Source organism: Canis aureus, chromosome 9, assembly GCF_053574225.1.
Source record: "Canis aureus isolate CA01 chromosome 9, VMU_Caureus_v.1.0, whole genome shotgun sequence".
In the NCBI taxonomy this organism is placed as follows: Eukaryota; Metazoa; Chordata; class Mammalia; order Carnivora; family Canidae; genus Canis; species Canis aureus.
Window position 1 is genome coordinate 52,676,008 of NC_135619.1, and position 24,188 is coordinate 52,700,195.

At 49.9% G+C, this 24,188-nt stretch overlaps 1 protein-coding gene and 1 pseudogene across 2 annotated transcripts in view; one reads left to right on the forward strand and one right to left on the reverse strand.

Moving 5' to 3' along the window:
• The window catches only part of ESRRB (estrogen related receptor beta), a 114,378-nt gene that overhangs the window by 23,604 nt on the left and 66,586 nt on the right, over positions 1-24,188 (forward strand). The window lies entirely within an intron of this gene.
• On the reverse strand, positions 7,018-7,463 carry LOC144320149 (small ribosomal subunit protein uS10 pseudogene; annotated as a pseudogene).

The window sequence follows — 24,188 nt, forward strand, 5'->3', positions numbered from 1 at the left end:
GTATTTTATACATCTATACGTATTGTATACTATTTTCTTACAATGAAGTAAGCAGAGAAAAGAAAAATGTTATAAGAAAATCCCAAGGAAGAGAAAATACATTTTATGGTGTTGTACTGTTTATTGAAAAGTTTTGTATAGGAGTGGACCCACACTGTTCAAACGCGTGGTGTTCAAGGGCCAACTGCGTAGAAAAGTCACATTTGTGGTTTTCTTTTTTTTTTTTTTTTAATTCCTAATGCTGGGCATCTGCCTTGGAAACTTCTGGAAAGAGACAGCCAAAGCCGTCTTTTGAGTTACCTCTGGGGAATCTGCTTGAGGATGCTGGAATTGGGAGAGATTTTTACTTTTTTTTTTTTTAGATTTTTACTTTTGACATTGCCCTTTTGATTGTTTGCAAGTAAGTATTCTATGATGAAAACGACTTTTAATTAAAAGTTTACGGAAGCCAAAGCATGCAAGCAAACTAACGGACCCTCCTGAGAAAACTTCCAAACCAGAGGGGCCCTCTGCAAACTCGGAAGGGAGTGCTCAGGACAGAGGACCTTCCAGAAGCTGGGCTGTCCTTGTCCCGGCTGCCTGCCCAGCTGCTTCCCCTTGTCGCCTCGAGGGCACTGTGCACCTCGCCAGGTGGCACGTGTGCTAGAAGCAGCCCCAAAGACCCCCCTGGAGCGGGGGAGCCCGCAGGCAGGCAGGGCCACAGGGCCTGCTGGCGAGGACAGCGGATGGGCGGCCGGGGCTCTGCCCGCCTGGCAAGGGTGGGCCTCTCCACCACAGTCTTCCTACACTTCACGCCTCACAGAGCCACTGGGGGATCGTGACTGGGCAAGTGGGCGGCTTCTCCCCTGCCTAGGAAGCCATTAATCTCGCGTCTCCACAGCCACTTGTCCTCCCCACCCGCCCTCACCCCCCCCAGCCGCCCTGGCACCGACCGACTCTTGAAAAGGACATGAAAGGGCCCTGGGCTTCTCTCCATGGTGGACCATGACCCTGGAAAATACCATCTGGCTTTTTTGTGTGTCTTCTGACACCAATTCCCCAGGTCGGGACACATCAAAGAGAGCTGTGTATGTCTGGGGACATTTCTCATTGTTATTCCTTTGGCAGGGCTTTTAGATTCAAGGTCACAGGCAAACTCAAGACTCAAGACTCCAGAGGCTGCGTGTGGGGCCTGGCACCTTCCAGTCCGATGGATGCTGGGGGGGAGAGGGCTTGCAGGGGGCCACCCGGGGCCTCCCAGAGGGCAGGACCCTATTCACTGCACAGGGCAGGCCGGTACCCCCCCCCCCCCCCCCCCCCCGCCCCCAGGCAAGGCCAGGCAGCAGAACTTCCTGGCGTTACCCGCTCTGCATTTACTTCTCTGCAGCCCGACTGTAACCACACAAAACAGCCAGGGTGTCAGGTACCCAATCTGGGTGCTAGCAAATGTGTAGAGTTTGACCTGGGCCCTAGGACCCTTGGCTTTGGCCTCAGATCTGTATTTTCTTTAAGAAGGCGGAGGTTGGTAATAAATTAAAAAAAAAGAAAAAAAAAGAAGGCGGAGGTTGGGATGCCTGGGTGGCTCAGTGGTTGAGCGTCTGCCTTCAGCTCAGGGCGTGATCCTGGAGATCTGGAATCAAGTCCCACATTGGGGTCCCCACAGGGAGCCTGCTTCTCCCTCTGCCTATGTCTCTGCCTCTCTCTGTCTCTCATGAATAAATAAATAAAATCTTAAAAAAAATAAAGAAGGCAGAGGTTGCTGGCTTTAGAGTAATTCCAAAATAGGGTTATCTGAGCTAAAGTACTTTTGTGCAAAAGGGAGGGTCTTCGATAGCCTGGGTATTTGGTACTTAGAAGCAGACGACACTCTGAGTAGTGAGGAGTCCATCGCCAGAGGTATGGAAGTGGAAAGGGGAACGGTTTGGAAGTCCTTGGAGGCTACAGCCTTGGGCAGGGGATTGAGCTCTCTGTTGTACACTTTGCTTGTCTCAAGTAAGACCCTGAATTTCCTATCAGTGGGGAGCAGATGGTGGGCCTGAGAGGGGCTGCATCGGACATTGCCTCACTTTTCCCTTTTGATCTTCCCAAAGCGGGGCAGGGCCTCCTAAACCAGCTTGCACATGTTGGAAAATTGGCTCAGTAACCCTAATAGCCAATGCACATCTGCATGTTTACTATGTGCCAGGCTCCGCACTGCACGCTTCTATCTATTTTTTTTTGGTCTTTGAATCTCAACTGTACTACAAAGTAGGCACATGTGATTCATTTTTAGGTGAAAAGACAGGGATTCAGAGCTGTTGAGCAGCATCCCCAAAGTCACAGAGCTAACAAAGGGCAAAACCAGAATTTGAACCCAGATCCACCTCCCGAGTCCTCTCTGCTGGACACACTTGTGGATGACAGATGGTTCCCCGCGATATCCTTTCTTTCTTTGTTGGAAATTGTTTGGTTCTTTTTGCCACTGTTGATGCCCATCAGAGTTCAAAGGCAGTCAAGAGACTGGGTGGTCTCTGCTTTGCGGTTTACTGCCTTGGCAGATCTAGCAGGTGGCTGCAGGGGAGAGGGCTCTCAGCGGCACCACCCAAGGCTGCTGCTGTTTTTGGAGGGGATGTAGGGGAAATAGAAAGGACTCAGTTGCATAGATGGGTTAGGGATTATTTTAATCCTCATTTTGTAAATGGAGAGCCTATGGCCCCCTAGTGTCCTGCTACAGTCAGAAGTTGAGGTGGAAGCTAGCGCCAGGCCCCTCCATGCATGTCTGGCTCCAGCCCTGCCTCAGTCTCCCTCCTTTCCAGATGGGCCCAAACAGCAGAAGCTGACCATTTAGGAGGAGATGGTGACGAAGCTGTGCACAGGGGAAAGAGGCTGGATAATTTGCTGGCTGGCTGGTAGCTTTTTAACATCAGCATCCCTATCTTTGTTTAAATAGCTAAAGCGCGGGATGCCTGGGTGGCTCAGCGGTTGAGCCAGGACGTGACCTCGGAGTCCCGGGATCGAGTCCCACGTCAGGCTCCCTGCATGGAGCCTGCTTCTCCCTCTGCCTGGGTCTCTGCCTCTCTATCTCTCTGTGTCTCTCATGAATAAATAAATAAAATCTTAAAAAAAAAAATAGCTGAAGTGCTGTGACCCACCCGACAAGAAGCTCTGTATTGTGGAGTCTGAGGCCCTCACCTGGCCCCTTTGGTCGGTCTGTGATCATAGACATGTGACTCAGCCCCTGAGCCTCCATTTTCTCATCTGCATGATGGGGATGATAGCACCCCATCTCATTGGGTACCTGTGAGGATTAGGTGAACTCTAGTCCAACACGGGTGAGATGTGACCCCCAGGAGGCCTGTCCCAGGAGCACCTCCATCCCTCACTCCTCCTCAGTAGGCCGGTGGAGTCTGCATCACCTCTGGGCTCGCTGGTGGCCAATCTTCTTCCTTTGAGGGTGGATTTAATTTTAATACCGCCAAGGTCATTTGGAGACAAGGGTAGGGAATTACTGGGTGATGAAGCTGAGCAAAGCGATTTTTGATTACAAAGAGAAGTGAGGATGGGACTCTATTTCTCATATAATCTGGCTCCAAAGGCAGGTCCCCAGAGGAGCTCCAGAAATGCTTTGACCAAAGACAGCATCCCAGGGAGCTGGGGAGAGGTGCTCAAGGTGACCCCGCTGAAGGGGACAGCACTCACCGGGGTATATAAATATCAGTTGGTCACAATTGGTCTCCCGACGTCACAGTCACACTCCACTGCTCCTGACCAGCTGCCATCACTTCGTGGAGCAAACTTGGTGGGAACTCATGTAGGCATCCCAGGGAACCCGGGGAACTGTGGCCGCCACGGGTCAGGCTCAGTCCCTGCTCCATGCAGAATACGTAACGGCCCAGCAAGATACCTCTAACTTTCTTGTCTTACCAGCCAAAGCTGCAAACAACCCAGCAGAACCCATGCTGCTGCTTTGACCAAGAGCCGCCAAATGAGCCAGAGCTTTCAAGAGACTAGCTGGAGGCAAAAGGGAAGAGGGACACATGCCCTGTTGCAGACTGTCTCCCCTTTGCTGTCCTGCCCACTGCTCCCTTGCGGTGTGTTCAATACATTTCTATCTCCCTTAAAAAAAAAAAAAAAAGGAAGAGGGACACACTCCCCTCCTGATGCCTGGTATGTTGTTTGCTCTTGAGAATTAGCCTGGCAATGAGAACCCTAAAAGTGGGCACTTGATTCCCCTTTACTTGTACTGCCATCCCCTGGCATTTTGCCTCTGGCAAAACATTTGGAGAAACTGTTACAGAAAAGGTAGAGATTTACAAGTTTTGACTAAGAAAACGGCAAGCGGAGAACACAGCGTGGGGAGACGGGCAGCGCCTGGGGGCAGAGAACACTCAGCAGCGGCAGATGGACCGACTGGCCAGTCTGAAGTCTGCAGAAATGAGAGCAAAAGGAGGAAAGTGAGAGTGGCCCTGGGAGCCTTCCAGAAGGACTCTGCCCTTTATCCTGAGATTATGGCCTTCCTCATTTGGGGTGTTTGTTTTTAAAAAGATTTTATTATTTATTCATGAGAGACAGAGAGAGGCAGAGACATAGGCAGAGGGAGAAGCAGGCTCCCTTCAGGGAGCCCATTGTGGGACTCGATCCCCGGACCCAGGGTCACAACCTGGGCCAAAGGCAGATGCTCAACCACTGAGCCACCCAAGAGCCCCTCACTTGGGGTGTTAACATAGCTTTTCTTCTGTAAAATAATGGTTAGACTAGATTCTTTTGTTTTTTTTTTAATGTTCTTACTTGATAAAATAGTCAACCCTGTATTGGTTCCCAAATCCAGTGGTGTTGAGTGGAGTAGAGTTTACCCTGTGAAATTGAAAGATGGGAACCCCTGGCTTAGAACCCCGAACCCAGAACTATAGGCTCTGCCGGGAACCCGGGGAAGGAAAGTGCAGACACGAGAACCCAGCCTTCCCACCTGCTGTCCTAGAAGGAGAGGCTTCCACAAGATGGGGCTCGGTCCATCCAGGATGCCCCCCTTCTGTGGAGCCCTGCTCCTCATGCTCTTCACAGGGCAGCGAATTCAAAGTCGCAGAGAGAGGGCTTTTGTTTCTTCACCCCTTTGGCCGGGTACCACGTGGAGCGCTGTCCTCACCCTCCCTGGATTCAGGGAGATGCCAGCTGCCCATCTGCAAAGAAAGGCCCCTCAGTCCCCTTGTGGCACCTGCACTTCAGGTCTGGGGTCCTCTTGAGACCGCCACCATCCCAGATACTCACGGGGGAGAAGCAAGAGGAGAAAAGCCCTAACCTCCTGGTGGCAAAGCCAAAGGGAACAAGAAAGGAAAATCTCAGACAGAATGGGAGTTTCATTTATGAAAGAGCATGCCTTCTGAATCCCCATTCTGGTCTTTTCCACCTGGAACATTTCAGATGAAGAGATCATGAGGAATGGAGACCCCAGTGATACATTACCTCAGAGAGCACCTTGAGGTTTAGGCACGGGGTAGGAGCAGCGGTTGGGACCGAGGCCTGCAGCCCTCTTAGATTCTCACCCTTGACTGCAGTGTCCCTTGAAGCCTACATGGAACTTAGGGCCTACAAGGTGTTCTGGGGTGGGGTGGGTGGAGAGGTTTCTGTGGTTAATTTGTCAGGGTCCCAGAGAAACAGCAAATAGAATGAGTGTGTGTGTGTGTGTGTGTGTGTACATGTATATATAGAGAGAGCGAGAGGGAGATTTTTGAGGAATCCGCTCATGCTGACAAGTCCCAGGATCTGCAGGTGAGTCAGCAAGTCCAAAGGCCTAAACCCAGGAGAGCCAGTGGTATAGAGCCAGAGGCCAGCCGGCTTGAGACCCCAGAGGAGGTGGTGTTTCAGTTTGAATCCAAAGGCAGGAAAAAGCCAATGTCCCAACTGGAAGGGGGTCAGGCAGGAGAAATTCTCTCTTACTTGGGACAGAGTTGGCCTTTTTGTTCTGTGTAGGCTTTCAGCAGATGCAACAAGGCGCACCCCCATTTGGGAGAGCAGTCTGCTTCCTTCAAGTCTGTCTATTAATTAATTAATTTTTAAAAGAACTTATTTATTTATTCATGAGAGACACAGAGAGAGAGGCAGAGACATAGGCAGAGGGAGAAGCAGGCTCCCCATGGAGAGCCCGATGCGGGACTCCATCCTAGGACCCCAAGGATCATACCTCGAGCCAAAGGCAAACGCTCAACCACTGAGCCACCCAGGCATCCCCAAGTCTACCAATTTAAATGTTAGTGTCGGGAATCCCTGGGTGGCTCAATGTTTTGGTGCCTGCCTTTGGCCCAGGGCGTGACCCTGGAGTCCTGGGATCGAGTCCCACATCGGGCTCCCTGCGTGGAGCCTGCTTCTCCCTCTGCCTGTGTCTCTGCCTCTCTCCTCTGTGTCTTTCATGAATAAATAAATAAATAAATCTTAAAAAAAAATAAATGTTAGTGTCATCCAGAAACACCCTCACAGAAGTACCCAGAACAATGTTTGACTAAATATCTGAGCACCTCAGGGCCCAGTCAAGTTGACACATAAAATTAACCATCAGAGTGATCAAAGGAATTTGGGGGAATTATGTATACTAATAGCCCTGTCTTAGACCTTCCAGTGCGTTAGTGTCTTAAAAGGTTCTGAGAAGGTCTGCAGTAAGAAACTTATTTGACTTGCTCACCTAAGTGCTTTGCTTATCTATTTGGCAACAGTATTTTTTTTAATTTTTATTTTTTGTGGAGGGGATGTAGTAATGGGGCAAGATATCTGTGATAATCCCCTAGAACTGGATTCCATGGATAATATACTGGGTAACTGCCCTGGAGACATCAAGTGAGACACCACCAGTCCTCAGAGCTTCCTCTGTCGTAACCTCCATCCCTGCAAATACTTGATTTTGGCTTCTTGGACCTCTGTCGTACCTGATGTCTGGTGTGCCACACTGGCTGCCAAGAAGGTGGCCGGCCCATGATGGGGGCTCTCATGCACTTTGAAATTGCTGTGCCATGTCATGGTCTAACTGCCTGCAAAAGTAAAAGGACTCAAGAGAGAACTTTCTGAGAGTGCTTTTTTTTTTTTTTTTTTTAAACAACTGATAATCAATTTATTAAAAAGGTTGATCTAAGCATCTGCGATGGTGACTTCAACCTTGACTCTAGGCTCCATACTGATGGAGGTAATCTGCTTAATAATCTCAGAAGGACTGTGCCGACCAATGAGTTGCTCGTGGATCCTCAACTGAAAAGGATCCCAAGTCTTAGAACCTTCACCACAAGCAGTCTTTCTCGTAGTGATTCTCAGAGTCTTGGTAGGCATCCGCACTGGTCCTTCTGCTTTGAGATTCTTTTCCTTTGCACCTCTGATCAAGTCAGCACAACCTTTTCCAAAGATTTTACGTTGTGGCTGGTTAGAGTAATTCTAATTCGGTGAATCGCCACCTCTGGTTCCACCGGTGTCTTCCCAGTGTCTTTAAGTGCCAAGGCTGCGGTGCAGCTTCCTGACCGACTTGTTCCTCAGCGAACAGCAGTGAGTCAGGAGCAGGAGCGGGGCGTCCTGGGCTCCACTCTGGCTGCCACCACGTCTTCCTCAAAGAGCCTTTCTGAGAGTTCTTAATTAGGGTGCTTTATTGGGTGCTCACTCAGGGCTGGAATGGTGCTAAGTGATTCATCTGCGTGATCTCATTTAATCTTTCCAACCACCCTTTGAACTAGGAACTGGTATTTCATTTTATAGAGAAAGAAATAGGCACAGAGAGTTTCTATGACTTTCTAGTAAGAGGGAAGGCAGGATTTGAACCCAGGCTCGGGTGCTTCAGTACCAGGCCCTTTATCGCTGCCAGACCCATTCCTGCTGTGCAGCGGGGGCCTCTTAGGAGCACAGGAAGCAGAGTCCTCACCAGGTACAGTCTGAAATCGAGCAGTTTATCTGAAAGCTCTTCATTGATAAGACCCCTTCTGATGGCAGAAGGGAAAATTAGAGATGTTAGGGAAAGGGTTCAGGAAGCACAATGCCAGCTGGGGAAGAGAGGCATGTGTTTGTAAAAGGTGTTTATGTTTCAGAGGGCAAAGCGGAAGAACATTGGCTTAGGATGCCCTGGGCCGGCATCCCCTGGCTGGGGACAGACAGACAGACCCTGCTGAGCTCTGTGTTTCACTCCAGTGCCTGAAGGGCCCAGTCCCCCCACCGTCCCCCGAGGTGATCCAGGAGAGGGCCATGTGGGTGGAGGCCGTAACAGGCCGTAGGACTGTGCTGATTTGGAGCAGGACTTCTGGACTGGCGACTGGCATGACTTGGACAAGTCCGGGTGCTCTCAAATACCTGGCCTGACGCCTGCCCCAGTGAAGTTGCTGCGTCCTGTCTTGCATACAGGGGCTCCACGGGGGAAGAGTGGTGTGCGCGTGCGTGTGGCTGGGTCTGTCTTCAGCAGCCAGTGCCCCTCAGGGCCCTCGCCCCTGCCACAGAAGCAGGTTCCCGGGCAGTGTGTCTGCAGATGTGTGGATGTGCCTGCACATCACACCTGCACACCACACCCGAGTGGATTCCTGCATGGCACGCTGCTGGCTCAGCGGTTTAGCGCCACCTTCAGCCCAGGGCGGGATCCTGGGGACCCGGGATGGGTCCGCCTCGGGCTCCCTGCGTGGAGCCTGCTTCTCCCTCTGCCTGTGTCTCTGCCTCTCTCTCTCTCTGTGTCTCTCATGAATAAATAAATAAAATCTTTAAAAAAGAAAAAAAAAACTATTAAAATGAGATTACACTGTAATACAATGTAGCCTAATATAATACAGTGTAATATGATCTCCTTGTTCATCATCTCATCATTTATCGCTCCCGCTAAAATAAAAGCTGGCTGAGGTCATAGACCTTATTTTTAAAGCCACACAATGTCCCCAACATCCCCATACCCAATGAGTGACTTGGGGTGATCTTTTCTTAAGTGCCCTGAAATTTACACCTGTATATAAACTGCTCTCCTCGGTGGAGCCCTTCTGGGAACTGCCCCTAGCTACCCCACTAACCGTAACCCTCCATCCCTTCCCCCTCCTCCCCCTTCTCCCTACCTCCTCCCGCCTTGCCTCCCCCCTTCCCTTGGTCTCCCTCCTCTCGTAGCATTCCCTTCTACCCTCCCCTCCCTCCCTTTCTCCTCCTCCCCTCCCTTCTCCCTTTACCCCCTTCCTCTTCCCCTAGTTCCCCCTTCCTTTCCCTATCCCCTCCCCTCTTTTCCAAACCTCCCCTCCCTCCTCCTTCCCCTGCCCTCTTAGTATCCCCTCTACACCCTGGTGCTCAGAGGCATCCCTGGGTCCAGCCCAGCCTCTTGACTCTGCTTAATGATGATTTTGACTATTTTTTTTCCCTAAGAGACAGGAAGTCATTTGGAACCAAGCAGATGAGCTAGTTTGTTGGCCTAGTTGGTAACCAACCCAGAGATGATAAATGAAGTGTAGGAATCAGACTAATATTTTTTTAGGATTATTATCATTATTTTTTTTTTTAGCTAGGCCCAGTGCCGGGAGAGTGGGGAGGACTACCTCCTACACTTCCTCGTGAGGTACTGTGAGAACTTCGCCTCGGACAGCAGTTCATGGGCACGATCACAAGAGGGTAGAATGTGCTGGGTAGTCTCTTCCAGTGAGCCTGAGGAGGGACAGAGCCTCTGCAAACCAGAGAGGGACATGGACAAAGCCTGGAGTCATCAGGTGCCTGCTATGGTCGGGTTGGCAAGCCACCCTTGGGATGGGGCTCTTCTCCTGGGCCATGCCTCCTCCAGCTTCACAGTGTCACGGTGGGACCATGGCAGGGACCACCCCCTCACACTATGAGCTCCCCTCTCCTGGGCTCAAGCCCAGCCCTGCCCTTGGCTGGGCATCTTACTCTATTCTGTGCCTGTTGTCTGCCTGGGAGAGCAGCTGCCCTGGAGTGTGCTGGCCTCTCCTGGGGCTGTGGGTGGGATAGAGGGAGCTGGCCGTGCTTTTCCCAGGTGTGGAGGTGGAACAGGATAGAATGACTGTGCCCTGCCTCCTGGTCTACACATTGCCATCCAGGCCCCTTGTTCTGTCCATGGTGCTGGCCCTTGGGCCCTGTTGCAGCTTCCTGCCCAAGCCCCAGGAGAGCTGAGACTCCTTTAGAGCCATCGACCCTGCTGAGGCCTCGTGGTTTAGTAGGGATCCACGCACACTCCCAGCCAAGGCTGCCCTAAGATCCTTACAAATCCATAGCACGACATACATAAAAGTTCTCGTTAATAGAATTTTTATTGCAAAAATTATTTGGAAGGATTAAAAATTAATTTGGAATATTTTGGATGCCATAACTCATTGAATTTAAAATAGGTTCTCATTTCTTGGAAATCATCGAGCCAACTTATTAAGATAATCTCACCTACCAATTCTTGTCAGATGTGACAAAATGTTATGACTAGATCATTAATAAAGCAAGTTGACATCATGGTATGCTTTGTGGACATTTAACTAAACATTAACTTTTTTTTATTTTGCATTTTTTTCCTCTACATATTTGAGAATTAATAATTTTTTTTGCATATTTCATACATGTGAGGGTATTTTTTTTTAATTCACTGGCCAGAGGCTCTGTGTATATAGAGCTGAATGGACACACCAACTCTGTTCATCTCCCCTGCGGGAAGGAGCTGGGGATAGAGGTGGAGGAGAAAGAGATGTTGGCTGGGGAAGTCAAGGGTCTCTGAGAACTGGTTGGGGTGGTGCATGGGGCTGGGACTAGGAGTCGGAGCTAGGTTCTGGACTCTGCTCTGATATTTAGTTAACTTAATCTAAAAGGGTTTTTGAACCTTGTACTGTTGCCTGGGGTGCCTCCACAGATCCATTCAGCCCCCTCCCTCACTATATTCAAGACTCTCCTCAAGGGGCTCCAACCTTCTGTAACACTTGATGTAGTGTAAAGCAATTAATACTAAAGATGAATAAAGACAATGGGGTAGGGAGTGTCCTCTGTCATGGATTAGTTTGTTTACTTGCAGGTGGTCTGTCTGGATCCTCTTCCTGGGGGCAGGGATTGTGTTTTGTTTGCAGCAGCATCTCCAGCACCTAGAACAGTGTCTGGCATCCAACCTCATACGATAAAGAACTTGGCTCCATGCATGAGTGCGTGAATGAATCTTTGCCCCACTGCCTCTCCCGTGGCTGTTGGGGGAATCAGGCAAGAGGAGGCACACTGTGCAAATGAGAAACTAATGTGGCAGTGGCCCCAGGAGTCAGAACATGTTTTCTGTTAGCAAAGGGCTGTCTAGGTGGCTCACAGAACACCACGGTTCTCAAACTTTCATCTGGGTGACAGTCACTTGGAAAGCATGTTAAAGTACAGATGGAAGCCTCGTGCCCAGAGATTCTGATTCTTTGGGTTTGGGGCAGAGCCTGGGTAATCTGAACTGCACACACCCTCTGGGCAGAACTGGTGCTGCTGGTCACCAGACTGCACTGGAAGAAGCCCTCATGGAGAACTAGCTGGAAATTTGGCTTCATTTTGCAGATAAAGACACGATGGGGACGGGGAGGGGGGGCACCTGGAGCATGTGGGTGCCTCCAAGAGGGCACAGGTACTGGGTTACTGCCTGGTGATCCTGGAACGGATGCAGGTGCTGACATTGGAGACAGAGCAGCCCAAAGCTAGTGAGCTGTATGCGTGAAGGCAGCCACTTGCTGCTTCCCCAAAGCAGAAACATTCCTCCCAGCTTGATCTGCTTGTGCCAAGTGGCCTGAGAATTTCTCTGGTGCAGCCCTGGGGTGGTCCCTATTGACGCTGGACCGCAGGTCCTGGCTACCCAGGCCTCTGACAGGCACCAAGCAGTACACAGCAGGCAGGTCACATGTGCACCAGCAACCTGTGGAAGACAGGGAATAAGGCTGTGGAGACCCGTGAGTCACCAGGCAGATCTGAGGGGCCATCAGGCCTTGGCCCAGAAAGGGTGCAAAAAAACCAGGCTCGTAATTGCTTCTGGTCATCTGGCCCTAACCACAGATTCATTCCACAAAGACGTATTAGGCATTTTCTGTGAGGACACAGAGATGAGTCAGGTGGTCCCCATCCTCAAGGACCTTAACTAGACAAAATGAGCCCCAAGGCACAAGATGTACATAGAGCGACAAGCAGCCCCCAAATAGACAGTAGGCCCTCTGTAAATCTCTGTTGAGCGAGCGAGGTGCTGGGAGAGCATGGAGGAGAGAATGAGAAACACACCAGGGGAGGAGTCTTCGGGAAGGAAAAAGGAAAAGGCAATCCACATAAAAGGTGTGAAAGTGAGGAGGGCACTTGATGGGATGAGCACTGGGTGTTCATGTTGGCAAATTATTTTTTTATTTAAAATAGAAAAACAAAGTCATAAAATATTTGGGGAGTGACAAGGAATTGGATGGGAGTGGCAGTGTAGAGAAGTAAAGGATACCTTTCATTGAGCAGTTAGTGCCAACCAGGTGATGGTAAGCTTTTTACACACATCTTCTCCTTAATCCTTTGAGATGGGTCCTGTTGCCACCACTCCCATTTTACAGTGGCATAGCCTGAGGCCCAGAGACTAAATGAATGCCCCAGGCCATTGCAGGTGTACGTGGCAGGGTCAGGTTTAACACTGTCACTTAACCAACAACGTGAGCCTCCGTTTCTTCATCTGTAAAATGAAAAACTTGAGCTTCTCTGGTAGATTTTTTGGAGAGATTAGGAAAATTAGGGCTTGAATGCACATGGAAAAATCTATAAAAGGGTCATAGGGTTCACTAAAAACCTAGTAACAGTGGTTGCCTTTGGGGAGGCTGTCTAGGGAACCAAAGATGAGGGGAGAAAGAATAACACTAGTCTCTGGGTCACTTATTGGGTCTCGAGTGTGGAAAGGTGAAGTGAGTTGGAACCTTAGGGGAAAGTGTTAGGAGGGCAGGGGGTTGGGTTTGAAAGGAGGAAGTCGTTGAGGCTGCTGTTCGCGGAGTAGGAATGGCATCTGTCTGTAGTGCGCCCCCAGCCCTCTCTCCCTTTGAGGGGAAGGACACTCTGGCGACAAGCTTCCTCCTTCCTACAGTCTGTACATTTTATCTCTGCAGACTTCTTGCAGACTTGGTTTAAAGATCTCAGCTCAATACCATTAGTGTATATCTGCAGAGGGCCCTTTGTAAAATTGATTAGAAAGTGGGCTTTTGCATGTGGGGTGGGGGGTGGGGGTGGGACCTAATCGGATTTGAGCACTAGATGGTATCTAATTCCCCCGCATCTAGCAACTGGCTGGGGGGACCTCCCTGGGAGCCAGGGCCCCTAATTTGGTTTGCGAATACATTAGCCAAACAAGCTACGGGGCTCCTTTGGGAAGAGGGTTTTTGGGGGATGGGGCAGGAAGCCCTTGGAAGGCTGAGCTAATGAAGAAGGGGGTCTCTCTGTGTAGGTCCTGGATGTTCACTGTACCTGTGATTCCTAAGGGTATGCATTTCTGAGGGGTTTGCCCAGTCGGGGAGAATGAAGCAAACTTCTACGGGGACTTGGTATGGTATTGCCTGCCATTTGTTGAGCCCCTATGTATCTATGTATGTATATTTTTTCATTTTTTAAAAAAGTAATATTCACATGTGTAATAAAAAAAGTCGAACAGTATGGGGATATAGGCAGTGACTGGTGTGTTACTCTTTCTTCCCTAAACCTTGGTTCCCTATAATTTCCCCAAAGTAACCACTGTTACCTAATTTTCTGCCTATCTTGTATCTTTTATGCAGGGTTTCCATTTACATGCATAGTTTTCTTAATCCCTCCCAGAAACCTGCAAGGAAACCCTAAGTGTCCCATTTTACAGATGGAGAAATTGAGGCTAAGACTGATTAAATGCCAGTTGATGGGTGGGAGGGCCAGGACCTAAAATGTCAGTGATCTGGCTTTAAATCCAAACAGAAGGGGCTGCTCAAAGCTAACTATGAAGTACTTAGATCTTTACTTCTCTAACCCTCACCTTGGGTTCACTCGTGCTGTCACTTTGTCCACTTGTACCCAAGCATCCTCAAAACAAAAGGGAAACTTCCGAGGGCATCTAGGTTATTTACAGCCTCCTTCAATTTGACAGCCCTTCAAGAGAGTGAGCTGCTTGCCTGCTTTACTTAGTGGGATCTTGCAGCCAGGCTCTTTCTGCCCACTTCCCTACCAGGCACTTGTGTGTGTGTGTGTGTGTGGCGCGCACATGTGCCAGTGGTAGTGTATGCTGCAAAGTAAGTGTAGCATTGGATCCTAGAGTCAGTGTCCAGCTTTGTAACTACCAACCTCATAAGGTTCTTGGGAGGTCTGAATGATATAATGGCATGGTACTTGGTATAATGATATATTAACAATTATTAGTAGGGGCACCTGGGTGGCTCAGTGGTTGAGTCTGCCTTTGGCTCAGGTCGTGATCCTGGTGTCCTGGGATCTAGTCCTGCATCGGGCTCCCTGCGAGGAGCCTGCTTCTGCCTCTGCCCTATGTCTCTGCCTCTCTCTGTGTCTCTCATGAATAAATAAATAAATCTTTAAAAAAACAAAACAAAAACAAACTCAATTATTAGTATTGCTAGCTAGATAACTTTTAACCCATTACTCATCCATTCTGTGCAAGTTACAATAGCAAGGGTATAAGAACAGTATATATAAAAAAATAAGAACAGTATATCGTTCTTATTATATGTTATTTAATATCTGATATTACTTAAAATAGCATTGTTTTAAATAAAATTAGTGTAAAAAATAAATAAATAAAATTAGTGTGATGCCATGCATACAGGAGATGCCTGGTTAATGTGATTTCCCGTTTTTCTTCCCTTCCCTTCACCAGCTTTAAATCAAGATCTTGGTTCTCTTTTATCCCTATTCTGAATCTAATTTCTGTAAAGTGAACCAGCTTCATTTCCCCGCTCAGCACTTTCCTGAGCACCTGCTATTCACTTGGTACTCTGTACTGGGGCACAACGGCGAATACGGGCCGTGGACCCTGCCAGCAAGAGGCTAATAATCAGATAGGGAGACTGACCCAGAACAGGGGAATCAATTGTAGTGTGAGCTGTCTGGGGGGTGGGAGAGTGGGGAGTGCAGGTGGGATAAAGGGACAGACTTACGGACTTCAGGCTCCCCAATACCTCCATTTCCCCTCCTGAGAAGTGGAGCTACCTCCCTCTCTTGCTTCTTGGTATTTGGAAGATGTGGAACAACCTGACTCATGTGGTTTCAAGCCCCCTCTTCTTCCCATCACCTCTCCCCCACGCCAGGTACTCCATTCCCCACCTGCCACGTCTGCTGGAAACATGGGGCTGAGGTTCATGTGCAGGGCTGCAGGAGTGCATGGACTGCCAGCCTGAGGCCTTCCATCCCCACTTCTCCTTTTGGTGGCTCCTACCCACGAATATAGCATGCCCCACGGGCTCCTGACGACCCTCCGCCCCTCCCCTACAAGCTGTACCTCCAGCACCTCCGTATCCCAACCCCAACCTCTCCCCACAAGGAGGGTTCTGTAGGGACCAGAACACCTGAGCCCCAGTGCTGTGCGGTAAAAGCCAGAATTATGTAACAGCTGGATTACCAGCGATTATTAGCTTTGCTTAAAGATTTTCCCTTTACACAAGGATCAGCTGCGGGGTTCCTTTAAAGAGCTAGCTTTGCTAATGCATTTGCACTGCGAAGAAAGGGTGCGTTCGGGGGAGAGGAGGGACCCGACTCTGGAGCAGAAGGTCCGAGTTCTCAGCCATCTGCGTGATGGGCACTTTACCTCTTGGAGGTCTCCCTGGAGAAGGGGGGGGGCTGCCCTGCCCAGCCTGGGTGGGGGCGGGGGGACGCCGAGCGGTGCGCAGCCCCGCGGCTCCAGGGGGGCCGCTCCAACCGGGGCGACCCGCACCGCCCGGGGTGGGGTGCGACGCCGCCAGCTCCGCAGACGCTCCCAGCGGAGGCTCCAGGCCCACACCCCTTAATTTAGCACCCAGGGATTTGGGGGGACCTGGCCCCTGCCCACCTCTCCCCCCCCCCCCCATGGCTCTCTGGCTCTGCGCTCACCTGCGGCTTTCCTGGCCCCGCCCCCTGCCACACCCCTCCGGCCCCCGCGCACCTGGTACATCTTCCTGGATGTGTCCCCCCAGCTTCCCACCCTGGGACTTGCCCGGTGCTGGCCCAGCGATGCCTGGAAGGTTATTCCACACCTGCTCCCCTACAGGCCAGGCTGACACCTTCCTTGTCCTATAAAACAGCTTCGATGGCTCCTCCTCCAGGAAGCCTTCCTTGACCCTCTTCCCCTCAGCAAACGTGTGGTAAAGGAAATTAAATAAATAAATGAGTCGTAACTACTACTACTATGGGGTAAATGAGGGAGGAGACCTGGCTGGCTAGAGCGTGTGACTCTTGATCTCAAGGTCATGGGTTCGAGCTCCATGTTGGGAGGAAGAGATTATGTAAAAAAATTAAATATAATTTAATTATATTTAATATAAATGTGCTTCATCCTCAGGGACATGAAGCCTCTCTCCTGCCCACCCCAGGAAGCATACAGCTTGTCCTTCAGGGCAAAACTCTGGTGTTAGACAACAGAACTCTGGATAAATCCTGGCTCTACCCCAGCCGTGTGACCAAATGCCTTTGCCCCTCAGATTTCCCATCTGTGAAATGGGATCGTAGCAGTTCTGACCCCTTAGGGTTGCTGCAAAGAGGAAGCAAGTCACTATGTGTGCTGCACTTAGAATAATAGTGCCTGGATGTAGCTCCGAGTTTGACGGTGGATTTTAGTATCAGGCCCTCGAATCAGAATTCCAAATTCTGGAACCTCGCTGGATCCCTCTGGGTCCTCCCCCGGCCCCCAGCATCCCCAGGTTGCTGAGCTTGTTGTTTCTCTGACTTTTTCCTCACTCCAGTGAACTTTCTCACTTCCCTACCCACCCCAACCAGTCAGCACAGAAATAATCCAATTTAACTTGATTATTAGTCATTATTTTCTGCTGCTGTTTTTGTTTATTACTTTTTTTTTCTAAACCATTCTAGATTTAATTGAGTTGATTGATTAGCACAATCACCGACTAGAAGGAGATACTCTGTAACCCTCTCCTCCCCCAGCCCATCTGTCCCTTAGAGGAGACCAGGGCTGAATGCTGGGGTCTGGGGTTCAGCCCTCCTCGGGGCTCCTACCCAGACTTGCAGTGGTGTAATTGGTGGGCTGGGAGCCAAGCACCTGACCTTGTCCGTCCAAGTGACCTGGGGCCCAGTCCTTACCTCTCTGAGCCTGAAGTTCTTCATCTATAAAAAGGGGATTGAACTAAAACGGGCCTCTGATCCCTTCCTACCCTCATATTCTATGAAAACTCTCCATCTGAGATCCCTACTCATCCCCAGTCTGTGAATCATTCCTTCATGTATCCAGCATCGCTGAGAGCTTGCCCTGTACCCAGCCCTTAGGCAGGTGTCGTGGGATCCAGATGTGAGCAAGGTGAGGCTCCTGCCATCTAAGAACTGAGTGGCAGGGGAAGCCCAACAAGCAGGAAGTTTAGTGTTTATAACTGTGTCCTAAGATAAACAGGGTTTGAGAAGGGAGCCCTAAATCTAGAGAGCTGTAGAGGGGGTGACCTATGGGTTCAGTTCAAAAGAGAAACAAATGATAGAAAACAAAACTGAACAGACCGGTGGGGGGAAGGGACCTTTAATGGAAGCCCCCACCTCTACCCCACTGTGTGCCAGGTACTGTCCTAAGACGTTCCTCTCCTTTTCTCCTTAATCCTCACGCCAGCCCTCTGAATAAGGGAATGCCATAGCAGTTTTACAGATGAAACACCTGAAGCTCAGAGATGCTAAGTTCCTCACCTGAAGTCACACAGTGAGTGGGAGAAGTAGACATCGAAATGAGTCTGAACAACATCAAAGAGTGTCCTCTTCGTACAGTTTCACACCATGTTATAATATGCAATATTTTGAGAAAAGTTTTAAAAAAGTTCAGCTGATTTCCCCAAATTGCACTTCTCTTTTCGTTTTTGCACACTCTTTTCCATGTATACCCTTTATATATTGTGTATATGTGTAGCTGGTGCAAAGGCCCTGGGGTAGTAACGCCCTTGAAGTACTTGGGGAAGAGAAAGAGGCCTATGTGGCTGGAACAAGGGGAGAAGAGGGGAAAGTGATGTTGGAAAGACAGCCAGGGCTAGCGCCCCTGGGGCTTTGCAGACCAGAGTTGGGACTAGATTCTATTCTCAAAGTGTTCTTCCATTGTCTTCCAATTCCTCTGGTATCAACACCTCGGCAGTTCACCCCCAGTGGATATGGCATTATTCACCAACGTTGAGACTCTTTCCAGTGGTGTTTGCATGTGTGTGCACGTGTGTACACATGTGTCTGTGTGTGTTTGAAGTAAATACTAGAGGCTACACTTCAAGCATGTGACTTTTTATGTCTGATGAACAATCTCAGTCTAAATCAGTAGGAATGAGGTAAGGGGTTCAGTGTTTGATCATCTGTATGACTCTAGGCCGATAGGGCCACACCGTGACCTCTGATGGAGCGAGGACAAGGTGTTCTAGGCAGTGGACTCATGTGCACAGAGGGACAGAGCTAAGGAAGAGCAAGCCTCAGTTCAGAGACTTCTGGCTGAGAAGGAGGCACCTAGGGGGTCAGAATGTAAATAAATGCCTCCTGCAAACAGGTCAGCACGCATGGTTTTTTCACCTTCTTTTCAAAAGGCAAAGGGGGAGCTTTTTGGTTTTTTTTTCCAATTTTTAAAAGCTTTTTATTGGAGTAGTTTTGCATTTACAGAATAACCACAGGGTTGGCACAGTGAGTCCCTGTGCACACCTGTGCGATTTTCCCTCTCACCGATCGCTTCTGTGACCGTGGTGCATTTGCCACAATGGAGAGACCTGACATTGGTACATTGCTATCCTCTAAACTCTGTGCTGGGGGATCCCTGGGTGGCTCGGCGTTTTGGCGCCTGCCTTTGGCCCAGGGCGCGATCCTGGAGTCCCGGGATCGAGTCCCGCATCGGGCTCCCAGCATGGAGCCTGCTTCTCCCTCTGCCTGTGTCTCTGCCTCTCTCTCTATCATGAATAAATAAATAAATCTTAAAAAAAAAAACAAAACAAAACTCTGTGCTGGATCCAGATTTGATTCCCGTTCCCACTGCTGTCCTTCTCGATCTTCCAGGATCCAGCCCACAATCCTGCACTGTTCTGGGTTGTCCTGCGTCTTTAATCTCCTCTGGTCTGTGACAGTTTCTCAGACCTTCCTTAGTTTCCGTGACCTTGACAGTTGGGATGCATGCTGGTCAGATATTCTGCTTTTGCATTTTTAAACTCTGTTTCCTTTTGGAATCCTGCTTTTGAGAAGCCATGAGATGGGGAGATCTAGCTCAGAACCTAGGAGTCCGAGGGGCCTGGGATCAGTCCCTGACCCCGGCCCATGAAACAACATTTCACAAGGAAACCTACCCTTACAGTGGGGGGTAAGAATATTTACCTCCCAGGGGCCCCCCTGAAGGTCAACTGGGTAGCCAAGTAAGTACTCATCAACTGGGTTTCAGTTCCAGTTTCATGCGTGGGTGGGCGCCTGGTGGCACTGATTATCCCAGAGACCTTGTTCACCTCCTCTCCAGGAGCCAGTTGTGAAAGGCCACAGGGTGTGACAACTTTGCAGGAGGCCGACACTTTGCAAAGCTTTTGAAAATGACATTCTTAATTTGATCCTTCTAATAACTCCATGAGGCTGCAAGGATGGGTTTTCCCTGCCCTGGAGATGCAGAAACCGAGGCTCAGAAAAGGTCATCAGGAACCTGCTGAAGGTCATGGAGGAAGGAAGGGACAGAGCAGAGACTTGAACGTGGACTGGGGCGGGCCCAGGTGTGGTGCTCCTCCCAGCCTGGCCTGGCTGCGCTGGCCGGGCCGGCACCTGTCGGGTGCATGTGTCGGGTGCATGTGTGAGCAGTAGCCCTGCTCTTCTGATCCTGGGCTGGAGGGGTTCTGTCGTGGGGGCCGGAGGACTGGAGTTTGGCTAGGCAGACGCATCAGGGCGGGAGACTGGAGAGTTATGGATTCCCAGTCTTTACCTGTCATATTGATCTCAGGCCATTGTATTATAGGCAGTGTTTCATTTTGTAATGTGGATTTTTTTTCTTTAGGTGATTTCATTTTTAACCCTTAAGTTACCTGTGAAACAGGCATCCAGCTTCCCAGGTAAATCTCAGGACCAAGTGTTCCTCTTTCTTCTACAGGGCCCACTGTGTCACCTCCTGTGTCATGTGTCTTCAGGCCTCTCTGGCAGATGGCTAAGGCTGTCTCCATTTTTCTGAAAGGGAAATAGAATGACTGAGACCAGAGAAGTAAGTAACTATCTCAAGGACACACAGTCTTGGAGCTGGGGCACAAGCCAGACCAGTCGTTAGGCTTTTTCTACCAGACGTAGTAAGAACTCAGGAGACCCTTGTGCTGTTTGTTTAAAAACAAAAGCAAAACAAAAAAAATCCAGAAATGTAAACTATAAAAATGCAGTTCTGCCCTTTTGTGTGTGTGTGTGTGTGTGTGTGTGTGTGTGTGATAAGGAAAAAAAATATAAACAGTTTTGGCATCTAGACCAAAAAGCCAAAATTTATCCTTAATTCTATCAAGGCATGGAAAGGTTGGAAGGGTGGGTAGTCCTTTCCAGAAGGGGCTCCTGGGGCCTATAGCTGCCATTCCCTTGATATGGGGGGTTCTTATTCCATCTACATTGAACTTTCTATATTCAGGGCTCACAGGCCACCCCCCTCCCCCACCCCCCGACCTGCCCCATAGGTCTGCACACAGATGATGTGGCCCTGGGAATTCTTCTAGTTCTAGGTGACATCGTTTCTGCTGATCCTCCATCATCGGCCAGGTGTTCACATTTCCGAAAAACCGAGTATCTTCTGAGCAGGCTGTGTTTACCTGCTGGTCCTGGTGGCTGGCCTTGATCTTTGTAGAGGTGGGTGGCACCCCGAGGGGCTGAATTCCTAGACATGGGTGTTAGGATGGATTAGAGATCAAGACGTGACCCTTCAATGGACCATAGAACCCGTGTGCCTCAACTTCAGTGGGCCTCAACAGATTTTTTTCCCCTCTGTAAAACAGGACTAAAAAATCCAGAGTTACTGTGAGGATTCACTAAGCTTCTATGTGTTAGCCACTTTGTACACAGTAAGTGCTTAGCAAGGAAGGAAATTCAGTGTTTTGATTCCATTAAATAATACAGCAGCATTACTGTCCTTTTTTGTTCTCCAAAGGCTTTCACGTCTGTTTTCTCAGAGTCTTTACAACAACCCAAGCGAAGAGGGTAGTTTTTTTGGATCCCATATACCAGTATAGCTGCTGAGATGCAGACAAGAGTAGTGATATGGCCAAGGCCATTTAGTAAAGCAGTGGGGGCACTGAGGCCTGACCCTGAGGTCCCAGGGGGCTACCGGCTAGGTTAGGTGTGTCCTGCCTGATACACCTGCCGCCATCAGGGCCTTGTTGGCAGGCATGACAGCAGCCTGGCCCCTCCGATCTCCACTCACAAGGACATTTCTTTTCATCATCCTCCCTCCCCTCCCCAAGAACAGCTGTGTTCCCCATGCCTGCTCAGACTTCCCAGGGAGGGAGGGCTCCCCAATCCCATTCTGCACTGTCAGAGGTTGGCTCCACCTCGCAAGCCAGTGGCAGGGCTGGTGTCATTGCCAGCAGCATCTTGGTGGGATGAAGGTTGCATTAGTGAGCAGTGATTGAAATGCAAAATAACATTTTGATCGAGCCAGCAGGCTGTTTATTTACCAGATCAATAGTCAGAATGCCCCATCTGGAGAAGTCCTGTGTGATAAGTGACAGCATTTCCAAGGGCAAGCCTGGTGAATCCATCCCGACCCCCACCAGCTCAGATTAGGAAAGGGCCAAGGAGCTTTCCCCTTTCTTCATTTTTCTTCTTGTATCCAGTCCACAGAGGAGATGCCTGAGACCCTGTGCGTTGTCAGACACCCCCCCACCCCACCCACCACCCACCCCACTTGCTGTGCCTGGAAGGACCTGCTCCCAGGAGAGCTGAGGAACCACAGCATTGTGTTTATTGAGCACTCACTGCGTGTAGGTGCTCCAGTAGGGGCTTTGCATTGATTGTGTCATTTAACCCTCAGAGAAACTGTGAGGTGGGTATCTTGATGTGACCCATTTTGCAGACGAGGAAACAGGTATGGAGAGGCTGGTTGCACGACCAGTAAGTGACAAAGCCAGGATCCAAACCCAGGGGACCTGAGTGTGTGACCCTCACGCCTGAGCCCTGTGGTCGGGGAGTGGCAGTGAACCCTTCCCACTTGTATGGAGTCAGGGCTCTGGCTCTGATGTCTAGGCAAGATTTCCCAACCCTACTTTTTAAAGGTTTTTATAAATTACATTGATTTTTCTATTAAAATATCTTTTTAAACTTTTTTTTTAAAAGATTTTGTTTATTTATTCATGAGAGACAGAGAGAGTCAGAGACATAGGCAGAGAGAGAAGCAGGCTCCATGCCGGGAGCCCGATGCGGGACTCGATCCCAGGACCCCAGGATCACACCCTGAGCCAAAGGCAGCTGCTCAACCGCTGAGCCACCCAGGCGTCCCTTTTTTTTTTTTTTTTTTGAAACATTTTGAACCCAGATGTGTTAATTAGTGCATCTGAGATGTTAGCTTCTCGAAGTTTCTTATAAACACATTACATGATTTTGAGTAGTTAAACAAGAACAACAAAGTAAGAAAAATCCATACTTCCTTCCTAAAATCTTTAATCCAGGATTGGTGGAATTCAATGGGCACTGATGGTGAGGTTCCTTTAGGTTCCTTCATCAGGGATTGTTGGACTTGGGTCTCTGGGTTCTGCTCTTACAACACTGGCTGGATTCCTTGCTCTGACTGTGGTACTGTGCTATGGCTCAGGCCTGGGCCTGTCCCATCCTGATTGGGTGCAGGGCCTGGGGACTCCTATCCCACCCAACTCTCAGACCTCTTCGTTCATTTGTTCACTCAATCAATGTGAGCCTGTGTGCCTGGAGTGTTCTAGACAGAGGGAACAGAAGGAAAGAGACACAGCCCCTGCCCTCGAGTACAAAGGGCAGAGGCCCTGTGGTGGGAACTCAGTGGTGCTGTCAAGAAACAGCGGGGGTGGGCAGCCCGGGTGGTGCAGCGGTTTAGCACCGCCTGCAGCCTGGGGTGTGATCCTGGAGACCGGGGATCGAGTCCCACGTCGGGCTCCCTGCATGGAGCCTGCTTCTCCCTCTGCCTGTGTCTCTGCCTCTCTGTCTCTCATGAATAAATAAATAAATAAAATCTTAAAAAAAAAAGAAAGAAACAGCTAGGGGGCCAGTGTGGCTGCCACAGAGTGAGCACAGGGCAGAGCAAGCAGGTGACAGCATCTCTAGTGGTGGGGTTGGATCCTGGGGGCCTTCTGAGCTGTGGTGAGGACTCCTGCTTTCCTGGCAGTGGGATGGGAAGCCCCTGGCTGTTTTGAGCAGAGGAGTATTGTGACTTAATCCCTTTGGCCTTGTAACTCTGGCACTTTCTGGCCCTGGGACCCCTGGCAAGATATTTAGGCCCTCTGCAAAATGGGGAAATGATAGTACCTACCTCCACAGGTTGTTACAAGGGACATAATGCATGTGGTCCCTTGCCTGGCAGGAAGCAGGGCCTTGGCAGGTGGGCACGCTCACCAGCATTACAGGGGTCAGAAGCAGGTTCCCAATTGGCTTTGGTGCCAGGTCCCCACCTGTCCAGCTGAGTTAAGATGTTTCTTTGTGATCTGCCCAGGCTGCCCATTGGTACAAGGACTAAAAATTTGAGTCTGGATGACGAAAGGGTGCTGGGAGCCCCAGGCCTCCTGTGTCATCCCTGCAGTGCACAAAGCCACACAGGAAGGCCCCCTGCCTTAGCCAGGTGGTGTCTGGAAGCCTTGTCCCCCTCCCTGGGTCTGCACACTGCCCTACAGGCACAGACGTGGGGAAGTGGGAGGTAGGCCCAGCCACAGTAATGCACAAACGAGACCCAGCTGTGTGATTGTGTAAGGAGCAGCAGGGGGGTCAGCAGTGTGAGCCGCGCACCTTGCATGCTCCCTCAGTCTTAGGTTGCATCAACAGAGGTATAATGTCAAAGATGAGAAGAATATGAGTACTGCTCTGCTCTGTACCTATCAGAATGGACCTGGAAGGCTGTGCTCTGTTGTTCTGGTGTTCCTCTTCGTGAGGAGCAGAGAGAACAGATGAGTTATTCTCCAAGGAGGACAAAGTGTGATCAGGGGTGAGTCCAGGAC